This window comes from Macaca mulatta, chromosome X (assembly GCF_049350105.2).
Source record: "Macaca mulatta isolate MMU2019108-1 chromosome X, T2T-MMU8v2.0, whole genome shotgun sequence".
NCBI classification, from domain to species: Eukaryota; Metazoa; Chordata; class Mammalia; order Primates; family Cercopithecidae; genus Macaca; species Macaca mulatta.
This window is the reverse complement of record NC_133426.1, coordinates 141,134,789-141,162,017: the sequence shown is the minus strand read 5'-3', so window position 1 is coordinate 141,162,017 and position 27,229 is coordinate 141,134,789. Positions and strand designations below refer to the sequence as shown.

Sequence of the window (27,229 nt, the reverse complement as noted above, 5' to 3'; positions counted from 1 at the left end):
GAATCACCCAGAGGGCTTTTTAAACAATCCATATTTCCAGGGCCCCTTCCAAGCCTACTGCATCAAAATCTCCTGGGGCAGGGTCCACAAATCTGCATTTTGAACAAGCTCAGTTTGTAACAAACACTTATGTAGCACTTACTGCTACTATTTTAAGTATTTTACATATACTCATTTTACATAAACTCATTTTATCCTTTTAATAATAATTTCAGTATTCCAGTTTTACTGCCAAGGAAACTAAGGCACAGGGAGGTTTAGAAACTTTGCCCAAGGCCACCCAGGCAGGAAGTAGTAGAGTCAGAATTCGAACCCAGTCAGTCTGTCCTCTTAACCACTACTCCGTGCTGGCTCTGCACAGGAAGTTCTGTGATCAGTGCTGTTTGGGACTCATACATGAAATTTGCTCCAATAAGGACACTGAGACCCAGACTAGACAATGGACCTGATTAAAGCCACAATCAGAAATGAAATAGGTTTTGCATCTTTCCATCTGATGAGCATTCCATTCTGTCCAGTCATTCTGTGCTCTGTAAAGGGCATAGTCGGGGAGCATGCTGCTTACATAAAAATTTAGTCACAAGAAGTTGTCTAGAAATGTTTTTGCTGTCAGCACTGGTTGTCAGGGAATGCAGGAACACATCCTGGCATTGGGATCTCTCATCGTCTCTGGGGCAATACAAGCTTAAAGTGGGAGACCCCCTTACCTCAGAAGACAGTTAGCAAAGCCACAGGCGATGAAGCCTGCTGCTGCTGGCCTAGTTGAGGATGGAGGTGTAAGAGAAGCCCCCGTAATGCCAGCGGAGGGAGTAGTATGTGCGGCAGAGCTTATCCGCTCTGGTCACAAAAAGTGCACCAGGCCTCGGCAGGCAGCCTCCACTCCCCTGTTCCCGCTAGCCCCCACTGAGAGAACCACGGGATGGCCCAGCCAGATGACATGCCTCAGTTACTCTCCAATGAGGCCCCAGGCCAAACAGGCTTTTCAATTTCCAGATGCTTTTTAATTAAAATAAAGGCCATCTGTAACCTGACTTTGAATGGACAAAGTTTCCTTAGTAGAATGACTATACGAGTTCACCCTTTTTCCGTTACTTTTCGTTGAGCAACTGAACGTTTCTAACCAATAAATTATGACTTGAGTCACATGACAGCAAGGGGCATGGAAGGGTTAAGTGACTTATGGAAGGTCACTCTGCTAAAGAAAGACTCCTTTGTTCTAGCCTCCCCTCTTGCTCCTGCCTCTGCGAGCCCATATTCTACCTTTGGGGGAGACGGAAAGAGGGCTACTCTAGCCTTGCTCAGAACAACAGAGGGTTGAGCAATGGTGTTGTGACCTGGTCCATCTGGGAATTCAGACTCTCCATCTCTGCTCCAAAATGGATCTCAAGAGCTCAGATTTTCTGTATTGGTTGCCCGCATCGTGAGTTCTAACTCTGCCTTCGTCCTTTGGGGACATAAATGGCAGGAGGGAAAAAAGGCCACTTTATTTCTTTTTTCTTTTTCTTTCTTTACTTTTTTTTTTTTTTTTTTTTGAGAAAGAGTCTCACTTTGTCGCCCAGGCTGGAGTGCAATGGCATGATCTTGGCTCACCACAACCTCTGCCTCCTGGGTTCAAGCGATCCTCCTGCCTCAGCCTCCCGAGTAGCTGGGATTACAGGCATGCACCACCACGCCCGGCTAATTTTGTGTTTTTTAGTAGAGATGGGATTTCTCCATGTTGGTCAGGCTGGTCTTGAACTCCTGACCTCAGGTGATCCACCCGCCTCGGCCTCCCAAAGTGCTAGGATTACAGGCATGGGCCACTGCACCCAGCCAGGCCACTTTATTTCTATCCAGGCCACATGGTTAGAGATGTTTGGAGAGGCCTATGGGGGGACAAGGCAATCTTACCAACTTCTGTCTTGGACTTGCCTGGTCTAGAATTCTAGCATGGAAAAGGAACAAGAGGCCTGACAGCAGGGTTAGGCTCTGCCCAGATGTAATAGCTTACTTTTTCATCTTAATTATAAGCCAACTCAGCCTTTAGCAGAGTTCAGAGACAATGAGGCTGTCTATGGGCTCAGAACAAAGCCCACTGATCCTAGACTCCAGAGTTCGACGCATTAAGTGACGACTGATTCAGCTCCCCTGCCTCAGATGGATCACTGTTCTTGTTCACCACGTAGATGATTAGGACAACTGAGGTCTGGAAGGTTACATTTGTCCAAAGAGCCTCAGCTAAGAATTGAAGCGAATAGAGAATGAGTGTTTCCTCGATGAGTTTTCTCTTCCCAAACTCCTGTCCTGTGTTCTCTTAGTGAAAGCAGAGCTTGGGCCGAGTTCTTTCTTCCCTGTTCTGCTAAAAGATTGGGTCTGATCTGTATTGCCAGCTGTGAAGACAGGAAGAGGAAGGAGTGAGAAACCAATGAGAACCCATTTCAAGTTTTCCTTGAATACTCCAAAATAGTTTCTTCCACATCCTGGAAGTACCAAAGCAGTTAGTGTGGTCTATCTTGGGCCACATCTACGTGAAACCAACATAGCCCATAGGAAAGTGGAGGACCCAGTCAACCACTGTCTGAGAGGCTGTTGATGTTTGTTTTCTACAGTTTTGAATTACCCGTGTCTGTGCACCACAGATGCTTGTGGGTCACGGCGCATGTGATTGAGGTTAAGTATGGGTTGAATGCTGTAGGAACCACGTTTATTTTGTCCTGAGTCCTTTCTCACTTTGGCCTTCTTTTATTGCCTGTGTGAGCTTTTCTTATTTGGATCTACTGAAGACATAGAAACATCCCTGCCCTTACCCCAACCCTTCCACTTCATTCCTGAGTGGCCTTTTGACTGGAGGCTCTCTTGGCATTGCAAAGGTTAAGAGTGTCTCCACAGGTCTGTTTCAGGATTCCCAAGAGAATTTGAGGCATAAGACTGAGAAAATGAGTTTTAAGATTCAGTGCTTGGAATCTTTTTCCTCAACATGTCATCCTGAATCTAGAATTTCTGAAGAAGATCCATGATATCAGCTTATCAGCTAGCTTTGGGCAACCTTGGTATCTTCCTTTACCATTTAACTTGTGAAGTGTCATAAAAGGGTCATATCCTAAATGGCTCCCAAATGGGCTGCTGGGCCAAGATTTTGGTGTTCAAGTAGGCCGTCTTGTGTTTCACTCTGTAGGGAGTTGTGGTCATACCCAACAGATGTGTAGCTTCAAAAAAGCAAAGGGTGGTAGGCTTTAGAAATATCCATCTGTTGAACATTTTTCCTTTCATCTGCAGGATAGATAAAGACCGTGTGAACAGTCCTACCCAGCCCCACACAAGATTATAGCCACATTTCTTCTCATCAACAGAAGAGTGAAGGCAAGTGAGGGACATTTGAAAAATGGCTGGCAGTACCTAGGTCAGGTTGTTGGAAGCTTTTTGGACTCTCATTCTGGGATTAAGTTATGTTGGAAAGCAAGGCCAGCCCCTTTCCTCCCTCAACAGATGGAGATCAAAAGACAGTGTCAGCCTAACCGTCCACAAATCTCTCCAGCGTTTGACACTCACTATCAACAAATTCCATCTCTCTGTGAGGGAGGCAGCAATCTGAAACAGCCTTATTAGGCCACAGGGCTTGGGGACCAGGGTGGGCTCTGCATCTTATGGCCACTTTTCATTTGGAATCATTTGGTCAACTAAACCTCTCCGTTAAAAAAAAAAAATTTAGGACTATGATGAGACTTTCACATGATAGAGTTTCTAGGCTGAAAAGAAATGGCCACAGAATTATGGACCATTTTCTTCCTCATATCCTGTCACACAAATCCATTCAAATTTCCCTTTTCCCTGCCCCCCCTTCTGTCTCTCCCCTCTGTCCCTCCCTCCCTCCCTCCCTCCCTCCCTCCCTCCCTCCCTCCCTTCCTCCCTTCCTTCCTTCCTTCCTTCCTTCCTTCCTTCCTTCCTTCCTTCCTTCCTTCCTTCCTCCCTTCCTCCCTCCCTCCTTCCCTCCTTCCCTCCCTCTCTCCTTCCCTCCATTCTTTCCTTCTCCTCCCTCCCCCTTTCCTCTTCTTTCTCTCCTCCCCTCTCTTCCTTCTTTCCTTTCTCTCTCTTTTTCTTTCATTTTAAAAATACTTTAGCCTGCAGAGGCTCACCCAGTTTAATTTCAGCAAGTTCACAAGCCTGAGATGTTTCTCTCTTTCTCACCTTTTCCCCTGTCAGCACTTACTGGATTCTCCAAAATGGCTATTTCAGTTTAAGCAGACACAGAGGGGGAAGATCCATATTCTTGTGACTTACATAAGGAGTTTGAGCCTTGACCAAGTACCCAGTAAGTCTTGAGTTTGTCTCTAATAGTATATAGCTGAAGGAGTCTCTGAAATGACAGGATTTATGGAGGTGCCTAGAAGTACATTCAATAAGGAGGAAAAACACCAGATCCATTCTGAAAACTTCTCACCCACCAGCCAGTTGCCTATTACAGGGCATTGTTAGTGCAGCAACTTATGTATAGTAAATAGTCAGCCCCTAACTTATTCACTAGTATATTGTGGATTTTTTTTTCAAATGAAGCCCCCTTTTGGGGTAACTTTCATGACTTATGAAAGAATCCTTTGCTCTGTTTCATCAGAATCATCAGTTCTTATTGAGGTTCATATTGATCAAGGGTATTTTTCTTCAGAGAGTGGGGATGTGCCTCCAAACAGCTAATTAGATTAGTAGCACCAACATTTCCATCAAAGAGGAAGATAACTGAGTATTGCCTGATTTTAGTACAGCTACCACAGGATGCTCCAGAGACACTACTTAACATCAAAATAGGAGGGAAAAGAGAGCAAGAGAGAGTGTACAAGGAAGTACACAAGAGAACTCAGGCTTCATGGGCTTCTGAGCACACAGCCAGCTAGGGTATTGGGACCACCCAGAGATACCCCGTCAGCCCCTGCATTCCCCACAGAGGACGTTATCATAAGCCCTTGGAATTTGTCAGGGGACCCTGCGAGATTATCTAATGATCCTGGAATCCCCTATACAGTTCCCACACCAAATAACTATCCTTCTTCTCCTTGGACTATTCCAATAGGGGGGTCGTCACCACCAGGGATGGTTTCACACTCTTAAATGGCTCTGAAAATGATTTTTTTTTCATTTATTCAGGCTCTGAGTTTCATTTACTGAGCTTATACTATATGACAGGCAGTGTACTTTGTACTGGGGATACAGCAGTGGATGAAACAAATGGGATCCCTGCCCTCCTGGAGTTTCCATTCTAGTGAGGGGATAGATAATAAAGGAACAGAACTTTCTCCACCCAGCTCTATCACTCTCTATGCCTTTGCCAATGGGTTTGTGGTGCCCAAAATGTAACCCAATGACTCGGGAGGGTTTTGCTTGATTTATGAGGTCAGGGCAGAACTCCTTTATTCTGAAGACTAGACTCTTAAGAATGCAACTTACGACCAATTTTGCTTTTTGTTTCACTGGTGATATGGTTTGGATTTGTGTCTCTGTCCAAATCTCATGTCAAATTGGAAGAGGGGCCTAGTTGGAGGTGATTGGATCATGAGGGTGGATTTCTCCCTTGCTATTGTCCTGAGAGTGAGTGAGTTCTCATGAGGTCTGATGGTTTAAAAGTGTGTGGCACTTTCCCCGTTGCTCTCTCTCTCTCTCTCCTGTTCCTCCATGGTAAGACGTGCTTGCTTCCTCTTCACCTTCCGCCATGATTGTACATTTCCTGAGGCCTCCCAGTCATGCTTCCTGTTAAGCCTGTGGAACTATGAGTCAATTAAACCCCGTTTCTTCATAAATTACCCAGTGTCAGGTAGTTCTTTATAGCAGTGTGAAAACGGACTAATACAACTGGTCACATTATACATTGACTTACAGTGACCTGACTGTCAACAGACACCCCTAAGCCTTCCCCCTGTTCCCCACTTTTAAACATGTTTTACCATTAGGCCAGTTTTCTCCTGTTTTATATTCGTGCAATTGATTTTTTGGACCAAATTACAACATTTTACATCTATTTCTGTTAGATATTATTTTGCTAAAAATACTCTGTCATGCCAGTCTATTGAGCTAGTTTTTTTTTTAATTTAGGAGGACAGAAAGCCCTTTGCATGTATTCAGGGGTCTGTTTATAAAACTTATAACACTGGGCTATCACAGAGAGAAACTTGGTCTTAGTCAAAAGTTGAAGGCCTGACATCCAAGATGTCATAAGAGTTTCACCTCATGGGGTTAAATTTTTTTTTAACAAATGAAGCAGCAAGGCAATCACATTATGCTTTGGCTCAGTAAAATAATGCAAGGAACTCCCAAACATGTTATAGATAACAGCCTTCTTAGAAAGATCCCCAACTGCTCACCATGTGGTTGAATTGGGGCTGGGAACTTGAAACCAGCAGGTCTTTGTTAGGTAAGAATGGGGGAAGGGAGTTTGCAGAGGCCAAGTTCTCAAGGCAATGGGACATGATTGGCAAAGGTGCCCGTGACTGCTTGCTCTTGGTATGAGTTGCATGAGCTAGGGCATCTCCTTGTCTTATTTGCATGGCAGGGCTGGAGGCTACACTGTGACTTGGCATTCATGGAACAACAAAATGACCAGTCAGTTATTCTGTGTTCCACGGAGGCCAGTCAGAGCAGGTTCATTGGTGGTGTGCTCAGGGACTGGGATCCAGTGGCTTGTGCACTCAGCCAGCTAGGCAGGCTGGCGAGATGGGCAAACACCTCAAACCTCACCCACTCCCATTCCCACCCCTACCCAGCTCCACATTCTTGAGGTTTTCGTTCACCAGACCTGAATGAGAGACTGACTGCCTGACTGCTAATTATTCCTGGAAATGGCATGATACAAAGTCTGCAAACATTTTCTGCAAACATTGACCCACAAGAGGCGAGCTGTTGAATTCTGGAAGCTGGGAGGCAGGAGGTGGGAGGGGGCTCGGGAGGCATTCCTCAAGCATGAGGCAGTCGGGTCCCTTTGCCTGCTGATTTCTGCTGTAAGGTCAGCAGGAAACAGATGCAGGGAGGACAGTCCCCAAGGTGGCATGGGACCACCCAGGGGTGTGTTGGGCTTTTCAGGTGAACGTAGGAGGCTGGGCTGGGAGCTCCCAGGTAGCAAGAGCCAGATTGTTGGTGCCTTTCTGTTGTCACACACACACACACACACACACACACACACACACAAAAGTTTCAGCTGCCACCCAGCCAAACTTTGCTTGCACACATGTTTTCCAGAGACAGAGACAAAAATGTGTTTCTCAGGGTGGGGGTGGGGTTGGGAGACTGGAGTGACAGTTACATTAGCCGTATGCAGGGCCATCCTCATCACCTCGGCATTTCCTGGAGATGGTTGCAGCCTCCTGTGAACCCCAGCCAAGGTTCTTTCGAGATCCAGGGCAAGCCCCATGGCCAAGAGCAGGCTGGCCTGACTCAGAGGGAGAAACAGAAGACTTCGGGGAGAGTAGCCAGGCTGTGTAAGGCCCCTCCACCACCAAGCCCACCGCCTGCTTCAGCCTTGTATTCCACTACTGCAGGCCTCCAGCTCCAGAAACACCAAGCTGCCCCAGCATCCCACTCACACTGGGCAGTTCTCAGCCACTCTGCTGCTGCTCATGCCCCTTCCCCCGTCCCAACTGCTCTTTCCCCACTGCTTCTCTCTCCTAACTCCTACCCATTCTGCAAGGCTTCCCTCTGGGAGCACCTCATTTGGAAAGCCTTCCTGGATTCCCTCTGTCTGAGTTTGGCCTTCTCCTCTGTGCTCCCCTACAAAGTGTTGTGTCTTCTCCAACCACAGCATTTCTCACTCTAGAGAATAAGAGCTCACACTCATCTCCAGCTTACAATGCGCGAGTCACTGTTCTACCTTCTTTACACATATTAACGTCAGTATCTTGATTTTATTGATGAGGGACCTGGGAAATTCAGAGGTTAAGTAACTTGCCCAACATCACACGGCTAAGGAATGATGAAGTCAGGATTTGAACCCAAGCTGTCTGGCTCCAAAATATATCCCACTGGAAAGTGAACTCTTTGAGGGCAGGTTAGTCAAATCATCCCTGAATTCTCAGAGTGGGCACTCCAGAGATGTGAGTGGACTTAATTGAATCACATGAAACCAGGAAGACTGTAGGGAAGATCCTGGAAAGATGGGATGGGCCAGAAAAAAGAGGTAGCCCCTAATAACTCACATACCTGTCCCTCCTACCCCTGTGGATGGATATTCAGGTCTAACAGACCCTGTTGTGGGTGATTTCTAGGGAGCACAAAGGCCAGAACAATACTGGAGGCCCCATGTTGGGAGGCACCCTCTGGGAGGCCGTTTTCAAAGGCCAGACCCATTTTTGCTGGGCCTGCCTGCTCTATTGCCACCAAGTGTAGCCACGACTTCTCATTTGGTTTTGGTTAAAGACCACAGTGTACTTGCTCACTGGGGGAGGTGGGTGAGGTGGGAGAGGGCTTGGCTCCGCTTTGTTTGGAGTACTCACACTTAGCCCATCCTGCCCCAATCTCAGGGAAATTTGGAGGCCAGGAGGAAGTCTTTCCCTGTCCTAGAATTTTCTGTCTTCAGCCTTGAAACCTTTGTATGAAAGCCTCACCTGTGTGGAATTACTATAGACAAGTGTGAGCTGGACATTATGGCCGTATTTAGACCCATCACTACTTCTTCCCAGGCCCTTAGAGGCCCTTTTGAGGAAACAAACAGACATCCCTTTAAAAAAAAATAAAACTACAACATGATACCCAGGATCCAGAATACTGAATTATAAGTCTGGGCATCCAACTCTAGACAGAGTGCCTCTGGGTGTGGGTACTGGAGTAAGACTGAGTGGACTGACATCTTAGCCCTACCATTTGATAGATGTGTGACTTTAGGTTTAGAGTTGTGCAACCATCATCACTAGTTCCAGAATGTTGTCATTACTCCAGAAGTAAACTGTACCCATTAAACAGTCCTTCCCATTCTCTCCCCACTCCATCCTCTGGCAATTCCTAATCTCTTTCTGTCTGTATGGATTTCCGTATTCTGTATATCTCATATCAATGGAATCATGCATATGTGATTTTTGTGTCTGGCTTCTTTCACTTAGCATCATGTTTTCAAGGTTCATCCATGTTGTAGTATGCATTAGTCCTTCATTCCTGTTTATGGCTGAATAATATGACTATACCACATTTTGTTTATCTATTTGTCTGTTGATGGGTATTTGGGTTGTTTCCACTTTTTGGCTATTGTGAATACTGCTGCTATGAACATTGGTGTACAAGTGTTTATGTGGATCTATGTTCAATTCTCCTGGATGTGTATGCACCTAGGAGTGGAATTGCTGGATCATAGGGTGACTCCACAGTTAACTTCTTTTTTGAGACAAGGTCTTGTTCTGTGGCTAGAGTGCAGTGGTGGGGCCTTGGCTCACTGCAGCCTCAAACTCCTAGTCTCAAGCAGTCCTTCTGCCTCACCCTCCTGAGTAGCTGGGACTACAGGCATGCACCATCACACCCAGATTTATTTTTAATTTTTTTTGTTTTTTTTCAGACGGAGTCTCGCTCTGTCACCCAGGCTGGAGTGCAGTGGCGTGATCTTGCTCACTGCAAGCTCCGCCTCCTGGGTTCACACCATTCTCCTGCCTCAGCCTCCCGAGTACCTGGGACTACAGGCACCTGCCACCACGCCAGGCGATTTTTTTTTTTTTTAAATAGAGATGGGGTTTCACCGTGTTAGCCAGGATGGTCTCGATCTCCTGACCTCGTGATCCACCCGCCTCAGCCTCCCAAAGTGCTGGGATTACAGGTGTGAGCCACCATGCCAGCCTTTTTAAATTTTTAAAAAATAGAGATGGAGTCTCCCTGCATAGCCCAGGCAGATCTCAAACTCCTGGCTTCAAGTGATCTTACTGCCTTGACCTCCCAAAGTGCTGGGATTACAGGTGTGAGCCGCTGTGCCTGGTCCATGTTTAACTTTTTGAGGAACTGCCAAACCGGTTTTCAAAGCAGCTGCATATTACAACCCCATCGGCAATGCATAAGGGTTCTGATTTCTCCACATTCTCATAATCAGTTGTTATTTTCCATTGTATTTTTTATTACAGTCATCCTAATAGGTGTGAGGTAGTACCTCACTGTAGCTTGGAATTGCATTACCCTAATTATTGATGTTGAGCATATTTTTATGTGCTCCATTGGGCATTCGTGTATCTTCTTTGGAAGACAGTCTATTCAGATCCTTTGATCATTTTTAATTGGGTTATTTGTCTTTTTACTTTATGGAGTTTTAAGTGTTCTGCATGTAATCTAGATACAAGTCTCTTATAAGATATATAATTTCCAAAAATTTTCTCTCATTCCATGGGTGGTCTCTTCATTTTTTTGGTTGTGTGCTTTGAAGCACAAAGGCTCTTAATTTTCATGAAGTCTCCATTTCATCAAAGAAAAAATAGGTGTATTTTTTCCATGGTTGCTTGTGCTTTTGGTGTCAAACCTAAGATTTACATGTATGTTTATTTCTAAGAGTTTTACAGTTTGGGCTCATGCATTTTGACCTTTGATATACTTTTATTTAATTTTTGCACATGGTGTAAGGTAAAGATCCAGTTCCATTCTTTTGCATGTGGATATCCAGTTGTCCCAGCACCTTTTGTTTAAAAGACTATCCTTTCCCCTATTGAATTGTTTTGATGCCCTTGTTGAAAGTAAATTGACCATAAACTTGAGGGTTTATTTCTGGTCCACAACATTTTTAACTGACAGAAAAGAATGGTCAGATATGGAGGGCCTACAATAGTCCCAATGTCTCAGTTTAGCACACCCAGAAGCCTCTCATCCCTCCATCCCCTCAGTAGAGAAAGAATCGCTGCCCAGGGAAATGCTGGTCACCGACATTAGGTCTAATGACTCAACCTGGAAGGAGATCATGTGGAAAAGTTACACGTGTTTACAGAACCAACCTTCCTTTCCTTGGAAAGTTAGGCTTCAGTGTAGACCTCCATTCCTCTTTCTGAGCATGCTGTTGTGAGTTTAGGAAACGTCTTTTCTTCTTTCCCCTTAGCTGGGAAATTCATCCCATGTTCATCCTCCTAAGACTGTCCACTCTCAGTTTAAGCTATAGTTAGAGCCCAGAATTTCAGAAAGCAGAGGGATTTGGTTTCTTTCTTTCTTTCTTTCTTTTTTCTTGAAGGAAAAATGCTCTTGCTTGCATCTTCTTTGCCGGTCACACAGCTTCACACTTTGGGCAGTCCCCCAGCAAGTGGCAATGGATTTACTCTGGACATGTCCTTCCCACTTTTGCTGGGAAGTGAGCACCTCACAGTTGCAGCAGACTTCCCAGGATAGAAAGGGAACGTGACCTCCCGCTAGCTTTGGCCCTACCTAGCAACTGACAATCCTGACTCATGCCTTTGGGAGATTCTTGACCTCTTGACTATAGGGTTTCCTGAGTTAGGGAAGGTAGAATGGCAGAGTACAAAGCGGACAAGCTTTGATACCAGACAGCCTGAGTTTGAGTCCCCGATTCTGCATTCGCTTGCTATGGCAGACACAGAGATGCACTGCTTAGATCCCCTGTCAAGAAAGAACCCGCTGACCAGCTGGAAGGAGTGTGATTACTTGACAGCCTCCAGCTGTTAGCTCCTTCAGGGTCTGTCTCAGCTTTTGAGCCAAGGTCATGCTGTTCTTGAGGTGGCCCCTAGCCAATGGCTGATGAAGGAGGTGATACAAGGCCCATTTCCACCACCCAGAAGACTCCTCTAAAAGGCAGTATTTGCTCCAGAGCTCCCTGTTGGGCACAGACTTTGACAGGTCTGCATCACGCTCTGGGCTCCTCTTGCCTGGTCCTGCTTTCTCCCCTTTTCTTTCACAGGTATTTCCCGCTAAACCTCTTGCACTCCCACCTGTCAGAGCATCTGCTTCACAGAGAACTCAACCTGTCTCTCAGCTTGTGTCTTCTCCCCTGTGACAGGGGAATAGTGGCATCATCCCACAGGTTGATAAAAACATTAGAACTAAGTAAAATACCTGCCACAAAGGAGGCATTCCATCAAAGGGAGCTGTTACTACTAGGGAATCTATCATTTCCATAGCTACATCCTAACTTTTAAACAAAATAGAGGTATCCATTATAATCCAAACCTAGAAATAGCCTCAATGCCCATCGACAGAAGAATGGATAAATACATTGTGCTGGGTCCATACAACGGAATTCTAATTAGCAATAAAATGAGTAAATCTCATCAGCATTAGATTGAGCTAAAGAAACCAGGCACACAAAAAACACATGTTGTATGATTCCATTTCTCTGAAGTGCAAGAATAGACAAAACTAATGGGTGATGGTAAAGGCCAGGACTCAGTGGTGATCCTTAGGGGATAATGACCAGGGGCATGAGGGAACCTTCTAAGGAGCTGGAAATGTTCTCTATCTTGATCTAGATTCTGGTTATATCTCTCTCTCTCTCACACACACACACACACACACAAACATACACACAAACACACACAGACATACACACACAAACACACGCACATACACACACATACATACTTCAAAATCACAAAGCTTGCAATTAAGGTTAATATACTTTATGCACCTACCTTTGTACGTTATGGCTACATTTTTACAAACGGAAATACAGTGGGGAGTTTTTTTTTTATTAATTAGCATATGTACAGGTTAAGTTTTTCAATTTAGAAAATGCAGAAAAATAGAAAAAAAAAATCTCCTATGGCCCCACCTCGCAAAGATAACCAGTAGAGACCATTTAGATATTGCATTGTGTTCTGTAGCCCTCTTGGCTCTACTTCTCTATGGTCCTGCTCTGGCTCATGGAGAAAGGAAGCTCCGCCATCATTTCCACCTTCTTGGAAATAGTGCTTCTCACCCCTCTTTCACTCTTTCCCTCAGATAAAACCTGAAGCTTAATAGTGCCAAAATTTCAACGTCCTCATCTGCACATCACATTGCACCGCATCTTCTGGGCTGCTGGCTCCCTTTCTGGACAGCCAGGTCAGGAAGCCAGGTTCACTGTGTCTTCTGCCTTTACAGGAGATGAAATGCTAACTCAGGCCCCAAAGGACTTTCTGATGGGAATGTACCTGATGCTCCCCAAAGATGAAATGGTGCAGGCTTAGAGCAGTCAGAGCAGCCAAGCTTTTTGCCTGGCAGTTGTGTGAATTATGAGAGAAACGCATCTTCCAGCTTGCTTAGATGACCACAAACTGTCAAAGTGACCCTGTAGGAAACATCTCAAGGCAGAATATAATCAAAACCAGGCATGTGAAAAACTGGAGCTTTCTTCCTAGACTGCTGGTTCTCAAAGTGTGGCTCCCGGACCAACAGCATCAGCATTAGCATCTCCGGGGAACTGGTTAGAAATGCAAATTGGGGCCCCCACCAGGGACATAGTGAAAGAAACTCTGGGAGTGAGACCCAGTCATCTGTGTTTTAACAGGCCCTCCAGGTGATTCTGAGGCACCCGTAAGTTTGAGAACCTCTGTTCTAGAGGTTTCTAAATTCCACTGCCAGAGAAAGCAAGGACACATTCACATGTGCTCTGCTCATGCGCATAACCAGTGTCCTGTGTCCTTGGTATGACTTACAGGCACACGCCAGATCCATATAACTTCAAAGTCTCTTGTTCTTTATATCCTGAACCCAAGGAAACACATTTCTTTTCTTTCTTTTTTTTTTTCTGTTAGCGGAACAAAGATGAAATATAGCCCAATGTTCCCTCAACAAAAAGATTTATTAATTTGTACTAATGACTGTTTAGAGAAAAACATAAAAACCAATGTCCTTGTTGAATGCTCCTCGAGGGCAAAATGTGGATGTTATCTGTAAAATCAACAAATTTGTCACCAAAGTGAAATGTTATCTTTTCCTGAAGACTTTCCCAGGCAGCTCAAGGCCTCAAGGACTAGACAGCCTCCCCCATCACCATGATCAAATGAAGAGGGTTAGAACTTGCAGCCATAACTCAAATGCCTTAAGATGGCTCAGATGTGTGTTTGTTTTCAGGTTAGGAACTTTGCTCAGAACCCCTGAAGAAAAGGGACCATGAACCTATTCAAAGACTCAAAGAATCCTCTCAGACCTATGCCCCTCCTTACCAGTGTGTTCTGGTAAATGCTTAACAATCTGCGCATGCACGTGTGCATGCGCGCATGCACGTGTGCATGCGCGCATGCACACACACACCTTTATTTTAAATGTGTGGCATGTGATCCAAAAATAATAAAATATACAATATTCATTCTTGTAAATTTCATACAGCTAATTAACATTCATACTCATGCTTTAGTTCATTTTTACCTAACTCTTGTATCCATATCCAACCTAAGGTGGCAATTAACAAACAAGCATGATTCTGACGTAAGTATTGGTTGATACATTGGTTTACATTTATGATTAAGACAAAAGCAAAACAACAAAATGCATGTCAAAATTTCTCTGATTCACATAGTGACATAAATGACTTCTTTACTAAATCAGATAATCGTCTTTAAATACTGGAAGGATATTTCCTCAAATTTTTTGTGTTGTTTACAATATAACAGCTACAGAGACAACACAATTTTCAAGTTTCAGCTGTACTATTAACATTTCTTCCATCTTTCTTAAGCCTAGTTCAGGGGTGGTCAAACATATTTTGTTAAAGAGCCAGATAGTAAATATTTTAGGCTTTTTTGTTTGTTTGTTTGTTTGTTTGAGACAGGGTTTCGCTCTGTCACTGAGGCTGGAGTGTAGTGGCATGATCTCAGCTCATTGCAAACTCTGCCTCCCAAGTTCAAGCAATTCTCCTGCCTCAGCCCCAAGTAGTTGGGACTATAGTCGTGCATCACTATGCCTGGACGCTTTTTATGTTTTTTTGTAGAGATGAGGTTTTATCATGTTGAGCAGGCTAGTCTCGAACTACTGGGCTCAAGCAATCCACCTGCTTCAGCTTCCCAAAGTGCTAGGATTACAGGCATGAGCCACTGCGCCTGGCTAAGCATTTCAAGCTTTGTGGCCACATAGTCATTTTTTTTTTAACAACACTTTAAAAATGTAAAAATCATCCTTTGCTTGTGGGCTACACAAAAACAGACTGTGGGGAAAGTTCTCAACTCTTGGTCAAGACAATCAACACAACAATAGATTAAGCACTGCTTTGTAGCATTTGCCAGTTTCCGTGACATAAATAGTCCTACCATGGCCAACTTCAGGCTACACAACTTGATGTCACAGAATGTGGAGTTGGGGAGAGATGCCCAGTGGCAGAACATTATATAGTATTTCCACTATACTGATACAAAAGATATAAGTAACCTCAAGAGCATGGATAATAGCAAAATGTAGTAAAATAATTAGAAAGGGATGAGTTTCACATATGTATTAGCTTTGTGGGTTTTTTTGGTTTCATTTTTTGAGACAGGGTCTCATTCTGTCACCCAGGCTGGAGGGCAGTGGCATGATCGTAGCTCACTGCAGCCTCGACCTCCTGGGCTCAAATGATCCTCCTGCCTCAGCTGGGACCACAGGTGTGTGGCACCACACCCAGCTAATTTTTTTTAAATTATGTTTTGTAGAGATAGGGTCTCCCTATGTTGCCCAGACTAGTCTGGAACTCCTTGGCTTGAGTGATCGTCCCGCCCCAGCCTCCTAAAGTGTTGGGATTACAGGCATGAGCCACCACGCCCAGCCAAGCTTAGTTTTTTCATATAATTTATTTAATTGCAAGGTTATATAATTTAATTTCTAATAATGGCTGAATTTAACAACTCAGCTCTCAAAATTAATTTGTCTCTTGTGAGTTGGTATGAGCACACCACTGTGACCATAACAAATTTCAACCCGTTTTGTTGGGAGGTAGGTAAAAAGAGAATCTTCACTCATTTTGGTCCATTATTCCTTGTAACAAAAGAATTTACTACAGGGTTTCTTTGAAGCTGGGAGTTTCCCTGGCTCTTCTAAAATAGGAAATGATTTTAGATGTTATTTTTACATATTTTCAAAAAGAGGTCTGTCTCTATTCTAAACTGCTTCCTGACCACCTTTTGCTTCCAAATAATGAGAACTATTTAAAGGAAAAAGGAACTACTGTAGTGTGGTTTTAAGAAAAGCACATACTTTGCTCTTTCAGAAGTAGTTACACAATACTTCTGCCCATAAACTGGGGAAGAGTTAAAATAGCTTTCCAAGGTTCCTCCCAGGGCTGTGATTTTCCTCTCATCTGCTCAGGTAATGCCACTCATGGTGCTCATTCATTTATTCAGCTATTTGAGCATCTATCAACTGCCCGCCAGTGTACTGAGCTCCAGGGACACAGCAGAATGCAAGAGAGAAATGGCCCCTACTGAATAAGTAATTATGCAGATTATTATTTACTTATACTTTACATTAGTACCTTAAAGGAGAGCATATAACATAGCGGCCTGATCTATTCTGGGAGGCTCAGGATGTGGCATTTAACCTGACACCTGAAGAATGAGTAGAAAGCCATGCCAAGGAAGAGACAAAAAGAAGTAGAACACCCTTCCTTCCAGGTGATGGGGACATCCTATAGGATGCTTGCCCAAAGCACAGGTACACATACAATACATACACAGATACACAGCATATGTTTGATATTAAAGTTCAATGGGGGGAGAAATTAGAAAAAAGAAAAGACGACGTCTTAAAAGGCTCCTGGGATGAAGGGGATGATAATTTTTCAAAAACAACATTGAGAAACATTGCTTTATATAAACAACTTGGTGCTCTTGAGCTATTATCACAGCAGTGGCAGAGCTAAGAGGCTGACTCCTCCCATGAGGACTAGCTACAGACCTGCAGGCTCCAGAGGCTGATACTAAGACAGGAAGTTAGAGGACTCATGGTTTCCCACAACTCCAGAAAATATCCTCTGTTATCTTTCAAATACTGCCTCTTCCTCATTCTCTCTCTTCCCTCCTTCTGGAACTCCAACTGGACACTTACTGGAACTTCTCATTCTGTCCTCCATGTAGCTTAGCTTTCTTTTCTTATTTTTCTTTTTCTTTTTTTCTTTTCTTGAGACGGAGTCTCACTCTTTCGCCCAGGCTGGAGTGCAGTGACGCGATCTCGGCTCACTGCAAGCTCCGCCTCCAGGGTTCACGCCATTCTCCTGCCTCAGCCTCGCCCATAGCCCGCCACCATGCCTGGCTAATTTTTTGTATTTTTAGTAGACATGCTGTTTCACCGTGGTGTCGATCTCCTGACCTCGTGATCCATCTACCTTGGCCTCCCAAAGTGCTGGGATTACAGGCGTGAGCCACCGTGCCCGGCTCCTTTCTTATTTTTCATCTCTTTATTCCTCTGCTCTGCATTCTGGATAATTTCCTCAGCTCTATCTTCTGGTTCACTCATCCTCTCATCAACTGTGTTTAGTTTGTTGTTTAATCCCTCTGTTGAGTGTTCTCTTTTCCATTGCAATGCCTATATTTCAGTTCTTTTTTGCATTCACCTGTATTTTTCAAACGATTCTATTCTTGCCTTCTAGTTTCTATTCCTTTTTAAAACCTCTTTCAGTCAGGCACGGTGGCTCACGCCTGTAATCCCAGCACTTTGGGAGGATGAGGCGGGTGGATCACCTGAGGTCAGGAGTTCAAGACCAGCCTGGCCAACATGATGAAATCCCATCTCTACTAAAAAATACAAAAATTAGCCGGGCATGATGGCAGGCACCTGTAATCCCAGCTACTCAGGAGGCTGAAGCAGGAGAATTGCTTGAACCCGGGAGGCGGAGGTTGCAGTGAGCCGAGATCGTGCCACTGCACTCCAGCCTCGGTGATATAGCAAGACTCTGTCTCAAAAAAAAAAAAAAAAAAAAAATCTTTGAACATTTTCAGCATACTTATTTTAAAATCCCTTTTAGATTTCCCTATGAGCTGTGGTTCTTAAGGTATGAATTCTTCCATTGGTTGCACTAGTCTTATGGTGGTTTATTTCCTCACAGACTTAGTAAGTTCTAGCTATGCATTCATCCTGAGTCATAGATACAAACACAGATTCATGTGCTATATACCACCTGGGTTTGAATTCTGGCTCTGCCACTTAGTACCTGTGTGTTCTTAGGTAGGTTATTTAATCTCTCTGTTCTTCAGTTTCAGTATCTGGAAAACAGGGCTGTTCTACAAATGAGTTATTAGGTTGGTGGAAAATGACTGCAGTTTTTGCCATTTATTTCAACGACAAAAACCACAATTACTTTTGCATCAACCTACATAATATAAGCCAAGCACTTAGGACAGTGTCTGGCACATAATTAAGCACTTGGCTAGTGTTATTACTGTTATTTGGCAGGAATTGTTTTACCTTGGAGTCTTGTGTACTTTGGGTTATGTGACTGCCTACTCTCAGCTCAAAGTGGCCAGTACACTTCTGAACTGTGTTTTTCCCCCATCCCCACTTATGGGCCAGCACTTCCCACTGCTAACTTTCCATAGGAGCTCAGATTCCACTCCCGTTCCCACCCTGCCATTCAAACCCTTCGCCCAGGATGTGTGACCACCTTTGGTTCTTCTGTAGGCTGTATAGTTACTGCTATGGCTTTGAGCTCTCTTTTCATTTCTGGCACTAGAATATGTTTATTTTTGCTTCTGCTCTCTATGACAGATTTAAATTTTTCGAAAAACAATGTGTTTGGAGCAGGAGAGGAGCTTCCTGCAACAGCTCAGGCAACCATACTGACGAGCAATCCCTAAAAATTCTTTTTTTTTTTTAATTTTAAGTTTCGGGGTACATGTGCAGGTTTGTTATGTAAGTAAACATGTGCCATGGTGGTTTGCTGCATCGATCAAACCATCACCTACGTATTAAGCCCAGCATGCATTAGGTATTTTTCCTGATGCTCTCCACCCCCCACAGCCCCCTGAGAGGCCACAATGTGTGTTGTTCCCCTCCCTGTGTCCATGTGTTCTCATTCTCCTTGAACATTCTTCCTGAAGAGGCTTACCTCTCATTTGGCAGTGGGCTCCTTGAGAGAACTCAGGACAAAGGCTGGACTCCTGGCGGGAAGGAATATATATTATTTGTTTTTGTATTCCCTGTGCCTGATATACTTGATATATGTTTACTGAATAAAGACATGAAAGACTGCCTTGGCAACAGCAAGCACTACAAGTGGCCAGCTCACTGCTTGATTTCTCTAAGAATTACCACCACCATGTTGTAACCCTCTACCCCACCCTTCTTCCTGTGAATGAGCTCTGTCAAGGTGACATGGTTTCTAACACATGACAGTAGGTATCATTCAATCACTGATGATCTCAAGGGTGAGTAGGTTTCTTTTACTCTGTAAACAAAATGCCAAACTGGGAAATGCTGCAGAGGCCACATATTATTCTGACTTTCAGAGTATTGTTTCGAAAGCACCAGAGTAAAATGTTAAGCAGGTAGCTGATGCAATCTGGCAAAGTCAGTATCTAGCTCTATTTATATAAAGACACACACATATATCAAGCCATCAGAAGGATTTGTATAGAGAGTGACTCTCCTATGAAGGTAAAGGCCACCCCCTTTCAGTTCCAGTGACTGAGATACATTTTTCCAATCCCGGGGGCAAATACAGACACAGCAAGTTCCTTCTTCCCTTTGGAAATTTGGCAGGTAAGTCAAGTCTGTCTCTGTTGCCACATTCTCTCAAGATTTTATGACTGTGCACATGGCCTGTATGAAAGCTTCACTTAGGTCACCTTATGTCTTGGCAGCCAGTATGGTATATGACGATTCAGGAAGACCCTGGTGTTTCCCAGATGGGGCCAGATCTGGCCGTGCAATTATTGCCCTCCAGCTGGGAAATGTGACATGGGGGTGATGAAGTGGCTGCTGAGAAGGAGGCAGTTAGACTCTGAATTTGGTCTGTTCTTTATTTAAATCTAAAGATTGAACACACACACGTAGATCTAAAATCAATATCATACACACACACACACACACACACACACACACACACACACACACACTCACACATGCACCACTCCCCAACTGCACAGGGTATTTTTTAGGGATTCATGTGGATTCCCCTTAACACATATTTCCCAGTCTAATTGCCTATTCTTTCCCCTGTTTACATGCCATCTCATCATTCTCTCTTCCTTTACTCTCCTACTTATCTTTATCATTGCTTTTAACTGTGTGTTCCCATTAACCCAGATGATCAGTTTCAGACTCTTTGAGAAAGAGACAGGGACCCTAAATCCATTGTGAGCTGCTTTGTCTCATTCTCTCCCATGACCACAGAGAAGCATGTCTCTGTACCTTGATTCTCAGAGGAAACAGAGTCAGAAGCTACACCACCACTGGTAGCACAATGTTACTCTCCGGATGGACATTCTCATTTATAAAAAGAGTACTAGAATAAATTGCATTCTAATCCCAACAGCTCTAATAACTTGTCCTTCATTCTGTCAATATACTGATCACTGTTACTACAGAGGCAGCAGGGAACAAATATGGGCTCTGTATTTAAACAGACTTGGGTTCAAGTTCCAGCTTCAGCAGTTAATAGCTGAGTGACCCTGGGCAAGTTGCTTATCCTCTCTGAGCTTGTTTCTTCATCTGCTAAATTGGCATCAAGTAGAATATACAGACAGTCCCCAACTTGCAACTGTTTGGCTTGCAATGTTTTGACATTATGACAGGTTTATTAGGGTATTGAATGCATTTTTGATTTATGATATTTTTGATTTGTGATGGGTTTATCAGGACATAGCCCCATCATAAGTCAAGGAGCATCCATATATTCAAAGTGCTGGATACATAATCGGTGCTCTATAAATAGGTAGAATTACTATGATTATTTGGATGATGGTTGCAACCCTTAGTCCTTCCTGTCTCACTGGAGTTAGAGACAATCAGAGTTGAAAGGAGGACTCTAAAGATGAATAAAGCATCTTCTCACGGTCAAGTGCCAGCTCTGAGCTGCTGAATGCTCAGCATAGCACTGGCTCTCTAAGAGGCTCTAGGAGAAACAATGGGTAGACCTACTCCTGCTCTCAAAGGGCCCTGGCCATCCAAATGAGCAGATAAGATGAAAATGTCCACAAATGTTAAAAAAGGAAAAAAAAAAAAAGGCTGGGCATGGTGGTTCATTTCTGTAATCCCAACACTTTGGGAAGCCGAGGCAGGATTGTTGAACCCAGGAGTTCAAGACCAGCCTGAGCAATGTAGGGAGACACTGTCTCTACAAAAACTAAAAATAAAATAGTCAGGCTTGGTGGTGCACACCTGTGGTCCTAGCTACTCAGGAGGCTGAGATGGGAGGATCACTTGAGCCCAGGAGATCGAAGCTGCAGTGAGCTATCATCACTCCACTCCACTCCAGCCTGGGGGACAGAGCACAACCCCATCTCAAAAAAGAAAAGAAAAAAAAGATGAAAATGTAAATATGAGTGGGCAATAAGACTAGTATCTGCTAAATTATTTCCTGTAGGCCACAAGTGCTGTGGACATTCAGAGAGGGGGTGCTGCTGTGAATAAGAAGTCCTCCTGGAGGAGGCAAGGCTCCAGCTGAGACTTAAAGAAAGGATGAGGCTTGGAGTGACCCCTAGAAAAGGTGGGAGCTCTGTGGGCAAATGCTGGTCAAACTTGAGAGGTAGGGACAACTGTTATTTCCAATTTACAGATAAGAAAATGGAAGGCCAGATAAGCCTAGTGACTTCTCTAAGGCCACTCAGCAAGTAATTGGCAGTGCTAGGATTTAGGTAGAGATCTGTCTCTGTCTGGTGTTGAAGGCTATGTTCAAAGCTGGCTCTGACTGAAGAAAGATGGGAAATAGGCAATAGCCATCGATGGTTTTCCAGATAGGAGTGACATAGAAAAGGCAGTGTGTTTTCTATATTCACAGTGCAGCAGGTGTTCAGGGGAAGATTCTGGCACTAGAGGGGTCAATTAGGAGGCAGTTGCAATACTTTAGGGCTGAGGTATTGAAGGCCTGATCCAGGGTAGGGGCATGGTGGGACTAGAGAAGGCATTAAGCTGTTAGGCATGTCAAAGGGCAAATTCACAGACTTGGGAACTGGCTGAATATGAAGAAAGAAAGACAGCAGGATGATTAAAGAATCTGATATGGGAACCAGAAGACTGGGCAATGCTGCTACTAGGCATATTGGGATAGCATACTCATTTTAAGGTTGCTGTTTATATAAAACAGAGCCTGGTTTCTTTTATTACTATTGCTATTAAATCTTTTAATTTTTTTGAAAAACCCACATACCATGAGAAAACAGACAAATTCAGAATATGAGATATTCTACAAGACTAGCCTGAACTCTTCAAAAATTCAGTGTCACACACAAAAATTAGGAGCACACACTGTTCTAGATTAAACGACACTAAAGGGACATAAGTAGATGCAATACACAAACCTTGGTTTTGGATTCTGGATTTTACAAAGCTACGAAAGACATTTGGGGAATATTGGGGCAATTTGAATATGGAGGATTCAAAATTAAATTATATTAGGAGATTATTGTTTATTTTCTTAGCTGTGATAATATTTTGTGGTTAGGAGGGAGAATCTTCTTATTCTTTAAAAAGTCATTCTGAAGAATTTAGTGGGAATGTGTTATGATGCCTGTGACCTTCAAATATGTGTGTGTGTGTGTGTGTGTGTGTGTGTGTAAATAGACTGATAGAAACAGAACTACACAGCAACTATGTTGAAATGTTAATTGTGGAATCTTGGCGGTTATATGTATGTTCATTGTTCTACTTCTTTGATCTATTTGTAAGTTTGAATGTTTTCAAAATAAAAATTCTGGAAAAAATAATGCATGAACATTGTGAAAAAAAAAAAACAGTAAAAAAGGGTATGGGGGGAACCCTTCTACCCCAGACACCCAATATGCCTTCCCAGGAGCAACCACTGGTCACGTTTCTTGAAATTTTATCTGCATTTTACAAGCCTATGTATGTGTTTGTAAATTCTGTTAAAAAATAGGTTCATGCTATGCATCTTTTTGTTAGCTACAAATAGACTCTCTTATCTATTCAACTGGGAGAGTAGTTAGTTAATTAAAAATCAGTAAAAGTGGAAGTGCTTGGACCCACTAGGGAGCCGTGACCAAGTGCATCCAGAATACTGTGGGTATCAATCAGTGCATTTTACACAGGAAATGCAGAGCATCCTTTAATTGTGAGAGTTGGCCCCACAGACATCAGCTAAGCGAGATTCCACTGTAATGGCGGCAGCCTGCTTTTTTTTTCACTTCAGGAGCCTTCCTGGAGGTGTCAGGAAGGCCTAGGTCTGCCACCATGGCCCCTGAGCCACTGGTAGAACTTTCAGGAATGAGAGAGATGAGCTATTGGGCTTGGGGAGAGGTGAAGTCAGCAAGTGCATGAGGGGCCTGGGCCAGGACTCTTCTCGTATGAACCCCACAGGCATACCCTGACTGTTCCATATAACCATGTGTAGATCTGTCTCATTCTTTCAGTACAGTTTTTAGGATGAATTGCTTTTAGGATGAGTATGGTTTTAATCATATTGTGCTTCAGGTGATGGTGGAACATCTGGGTAGAAAAAACATTGCCTAGGCTTACTGAACTTGCCTGATCATAAGAATCATTTGGGTATTTGTCTAACAAGCTTTCCAGCTAGGGCAGTGCTACCATACGCAGTTGGAGAACCAGGACTGGGGCTCCAGTGACAGGACTGCACTGAAGGATGGAAGCTCCACTAACGGTACTAGTTAAAGGCATGAGAATAGACAGAGAAGGCAAGACGCCTGAGAAATGCTGAAGTCCAAGGACGGAGCCCACTAACTCCCATACGAGCTTCTTTCCCCAACCCCTCCCCTCCAGAGATGATTGCCTCCTTTTGCAATCATTGGGGTCACATTTCCAAAGCATGTGCAGCTTTGAATATGAAAACCTTCCCTAACTGCCAGCACCTGGGCAAATTCAAATCACATACTTGGACTCCTCCTTGCAAATGGGAAGGATGATTGGAAAAATGTGACTCCAGAAACCAGATCTGGACTGAACTGAAATTGCCTGAAAAATGAAAGTATTGGCACAATTAACAAAAAGGGACTGGATTCCTTTATTTATTTTATTTATTTGCAGCTAAATCCTACACAGCTTGCAGACCTTGGGAGACAGCCATCCTTTTATCATTCCTGATATGGACTTGAATTTCTAAGAAATGACTTTTTTAATGGTCTGTGGAATTGAACTCCTACTAGAAGCAGTCCTAGGACTCCCAGTCACAATGTTTTAAGAACAATCCTGAGACAAGAGCAAGAGCTCTGAGGGGACTTGAGTGCCCACAGACCCATGAAGCCATGTGCTGACCTTAAATTGATCTCTTCAGGTGTCCTAGAAAACCCAGCTCTGTGCCTAACTCACCCTCTGCATTGGGACAAGGTAGAGCAAGGCCTGATGTCATTTTAGGGACCCACAATGGCAGAGGACTGCATTGGCTTGTCACACTGCCTGAAATGTTTGCATTTCAGTGTGAAGCACTGAAGTCCCCTGTCTTCTCTAAATCAAAGTGTCTCAGAGGTAAAGACAGGATCTCTAATTTTTTAAGACAAGCAGCTTTTCACTTAAGGTTAAAAACCAAATGGAGAAGGGTGGGTAGTGATGTGTCTGGGTTTTGTTGTAAACCTGGAGGGTGAGCAGGTGGTTAGGAGAGGGAAGGGTGTCAAGAAGGCCCAGGCCTTCCCTGAGCCACTGGTAGAACCTTCAGGAATAAGATTGATGAGCCATCGGGCCTGAGGAGAGGGCCTGGGGAGTGTGTATGAGGGGCCTGGGCCAGGACTCTTTTCATATGTGGCCCCACAGGCACACCCTTACTGTAATGATTGTGGAATCGGGAAGCCATCACCACAGTTTCCAATTCCTTACCACTATTATTACCATGACTGTGCTGAGTGCATGTGCTTTGAATTTTCAGTGAGCCTGCTAGCCCAGGGACACTTCTACCTGCCCCGTTATGCGTGACACAGACTGACGGACCACAATAGCAGAGAGCAGTCGTGGGCCTCACATCTGGGGGATCAGGCCTCAAGGATTTTGCGTGACAGTTTATTCCAGCTCTTCCATGTCTCTTAAGAAATCCACAATTTTGATTTTCTGTAACCACCCCCACCCCCCGCCCCATGCTTTTAAAAGCACATATTATGTGCCAGATGCTAGAGAAAGCATATTGGATATATCATTTATTTAATCCTTACCACAGCACTGTGAGGTAGATGTTATTGTTAACCAATTTTACAGATGTGGAAACTGAGGCACAGAGAGATTAAGTAACTTGGCCAACACTGCTCTGCTCCAGCAGAGCTTCTGGAAGTCAGCTGGCCGGCTAGACTCTTTCAGATTACTTTTCCTAACCCAAGCCCACTTCTGAATTGTCTCTCCCTATTGATTCAACCCCTGTGGTGAGGGGTTTATCTTCAAATGAGGTTTCCTGGGATAGCCCTGCTGTGGAGTCAACCTGACCAAGGGCCAGCTGCACCACTCACCTGGGGGCAATTGCCTGTAGAACCAGAGAACAGAAATAAGAAACTTCACTAGGGTTGGCCACAAACCACAAGATCCTCTAGAAGGACCCCAAAATGTCCGTGAAGACCAATAGTCGGATTACTGACCGTGCCGCCAGAGAAAGAAAGTGCAGCCTACCAACTACCCATCCAATTTGAGCCACATGACTTGCCAACGTGGGTGTTTTCTGAGGAAAACCTTCAGTTCACCCAGCAATTCCAGCCTAAGCTCTTTTCAGAGTCTGCCTGAACTAGCTAGATAGTTGCCTCTGGGTCACTGTAACCCAAAAAGGCTTAATTAAAATCAGGAAATAGGCTCAAGTTCCTCTGCTGCAATACTATAAACTTTAGATAGGTCCAAGTAGGCTGCAAGGACACACAGGGATAAAAGGTACTTTGGATACAGCACAGTCGTCTGGGATACTCATATACACACCCACACGATACCCTCCTCCCCCCATAGAAATTAAGAAATGAGAAAAGGAAAGTATTTGGCTCTAGATGAGCTTCCTTTGTAAAGGCTGGAGACAACAGCATTTGTCTACTGAACACATTTTGTCTGGGTATGGGGGAAGCAATCTCTCTAGCCTGAGGGTCTCAGGCAGGACTTGGCCTGGTGGGTGCTTAGGGCCAAGTGGGGGATGACTGGCAGGCCAAGGGCATGAGGAGGATAGAGGAAGAAAGGGGGCAGAAGGTGAGAGGGGTGAGAGACTAGAAAGTGAAGGGAACAGGCACAGAAGGGAGAGAAGAGGGACGCCAGAGATGTTTGGAGTAGGGGCAGCTGGGAGAACCCATGGTGCTGACAGTCAGCTCCGCATCATGATAAAGCCATTTCCTGTTTATCAGACATGATTAGGGCATTAGAGTTCTCATACCAAAGATTTATCTAAGAGTAGACATTTGGCCCCTTTGGGTATCAATCCTTTTGGAACTCAGTTTTGTTTTTTGTTGTTTTTATTTGTTTGTTTGTTTTTACTGTGAATATACCTTATTTAGTCATTTTTGTTTACAAGTGAAACTCTGGGAATTCAAAATTAACATCATTACCTATGAGCTTCTTATAGACACCAGAAAAAATTTCAAACTTGTGTGCCACATTGTTCTGCTGTGCTTTGTCCAAATGAACCTTTGCGAGGCAGCTGCCATCCAGTTTCAAGTGGATTCTCTTGCCCACAATTTAACTTGGAAAGATCAAGTCCTCAAGATCACATGGTACACAGCTATCAGAGTATGGCTCCCGTGATGCTTTTGCTTATTTTTTGTATGGCTTTTTCAAGTTGGCTTAGGCAGAATTCTCCTCTGAGTAATAAAGACAACATGCTTCTCACTGAACTCTTTCTCCAATTCACGTACTAGCCAGACTTGGATTTTCTGGGAAGATTTCAGTTGAGAAACAGGAACAAAGATTATGATAGCTTTCTGACTACCACCAACTTCAGTTTCCTTGGCTGCTATGATATTCAGCTCCCTGAGCTGAGTCTTGAGGTCCACGTTCATCTTTGGCTCCAGAAGAGCCTGGGAGATGCCGAACTTGAACTTGTCTGGCTTCTTGCCTTTGGGCTTCTTGATCCTGGTGTTCAAACTGAACATGGGCTTCTCCTTGCTGAGTACTGGCTTAGGAAGAAACCCAAGTCTCACAGTTTGGGATAGATAGCTTTTTGAAATGTATTCAGACTCCACTGCTTTCTGAAACTAAACGTCCTGAGTCCTTTTTCTGGAAAGAGTGGTAAAAGAGGCAAGGAGTTTGCTTGTGAAAATTGGTTTAATTCTTTAAATAGATATTTGTTTATTCAGGG

The 27,229-nt window shown here is 44.0% G+C and overlaps 1 protein-coding gene and 1 pseudogene across 3 annotated transcripts in view; one reads left to right on the top strand and one right to left on the bottom strand.

Annotated features, from left to right (window-relative positions):
- PLAC1 (placenta enriched 1) overlaps positions 1-27,229 on the top strand; it is a 198,337-nt gene that overhangs the window by 86,149 nt on the left and 84,959 nt on the right. Inside the window, 1 exon segment of one of the 3 annotated variants that reach the window (NM_001194091.2) lies at positions 19,394-19,557. The exons of 1 other annotated variant lie outside the window; for it this stretch is intronic. The gene's annotated coding sequence lies outside the window, so the exon portion shown is untranslated. 3 annotated transcript variants of the gene reach the window in all.
- On the bottom strand, positions 26,440-27,023 carry LOC707932 (small ribosomal subunit protein eS7 pseudogene; annotated as a pseudogene).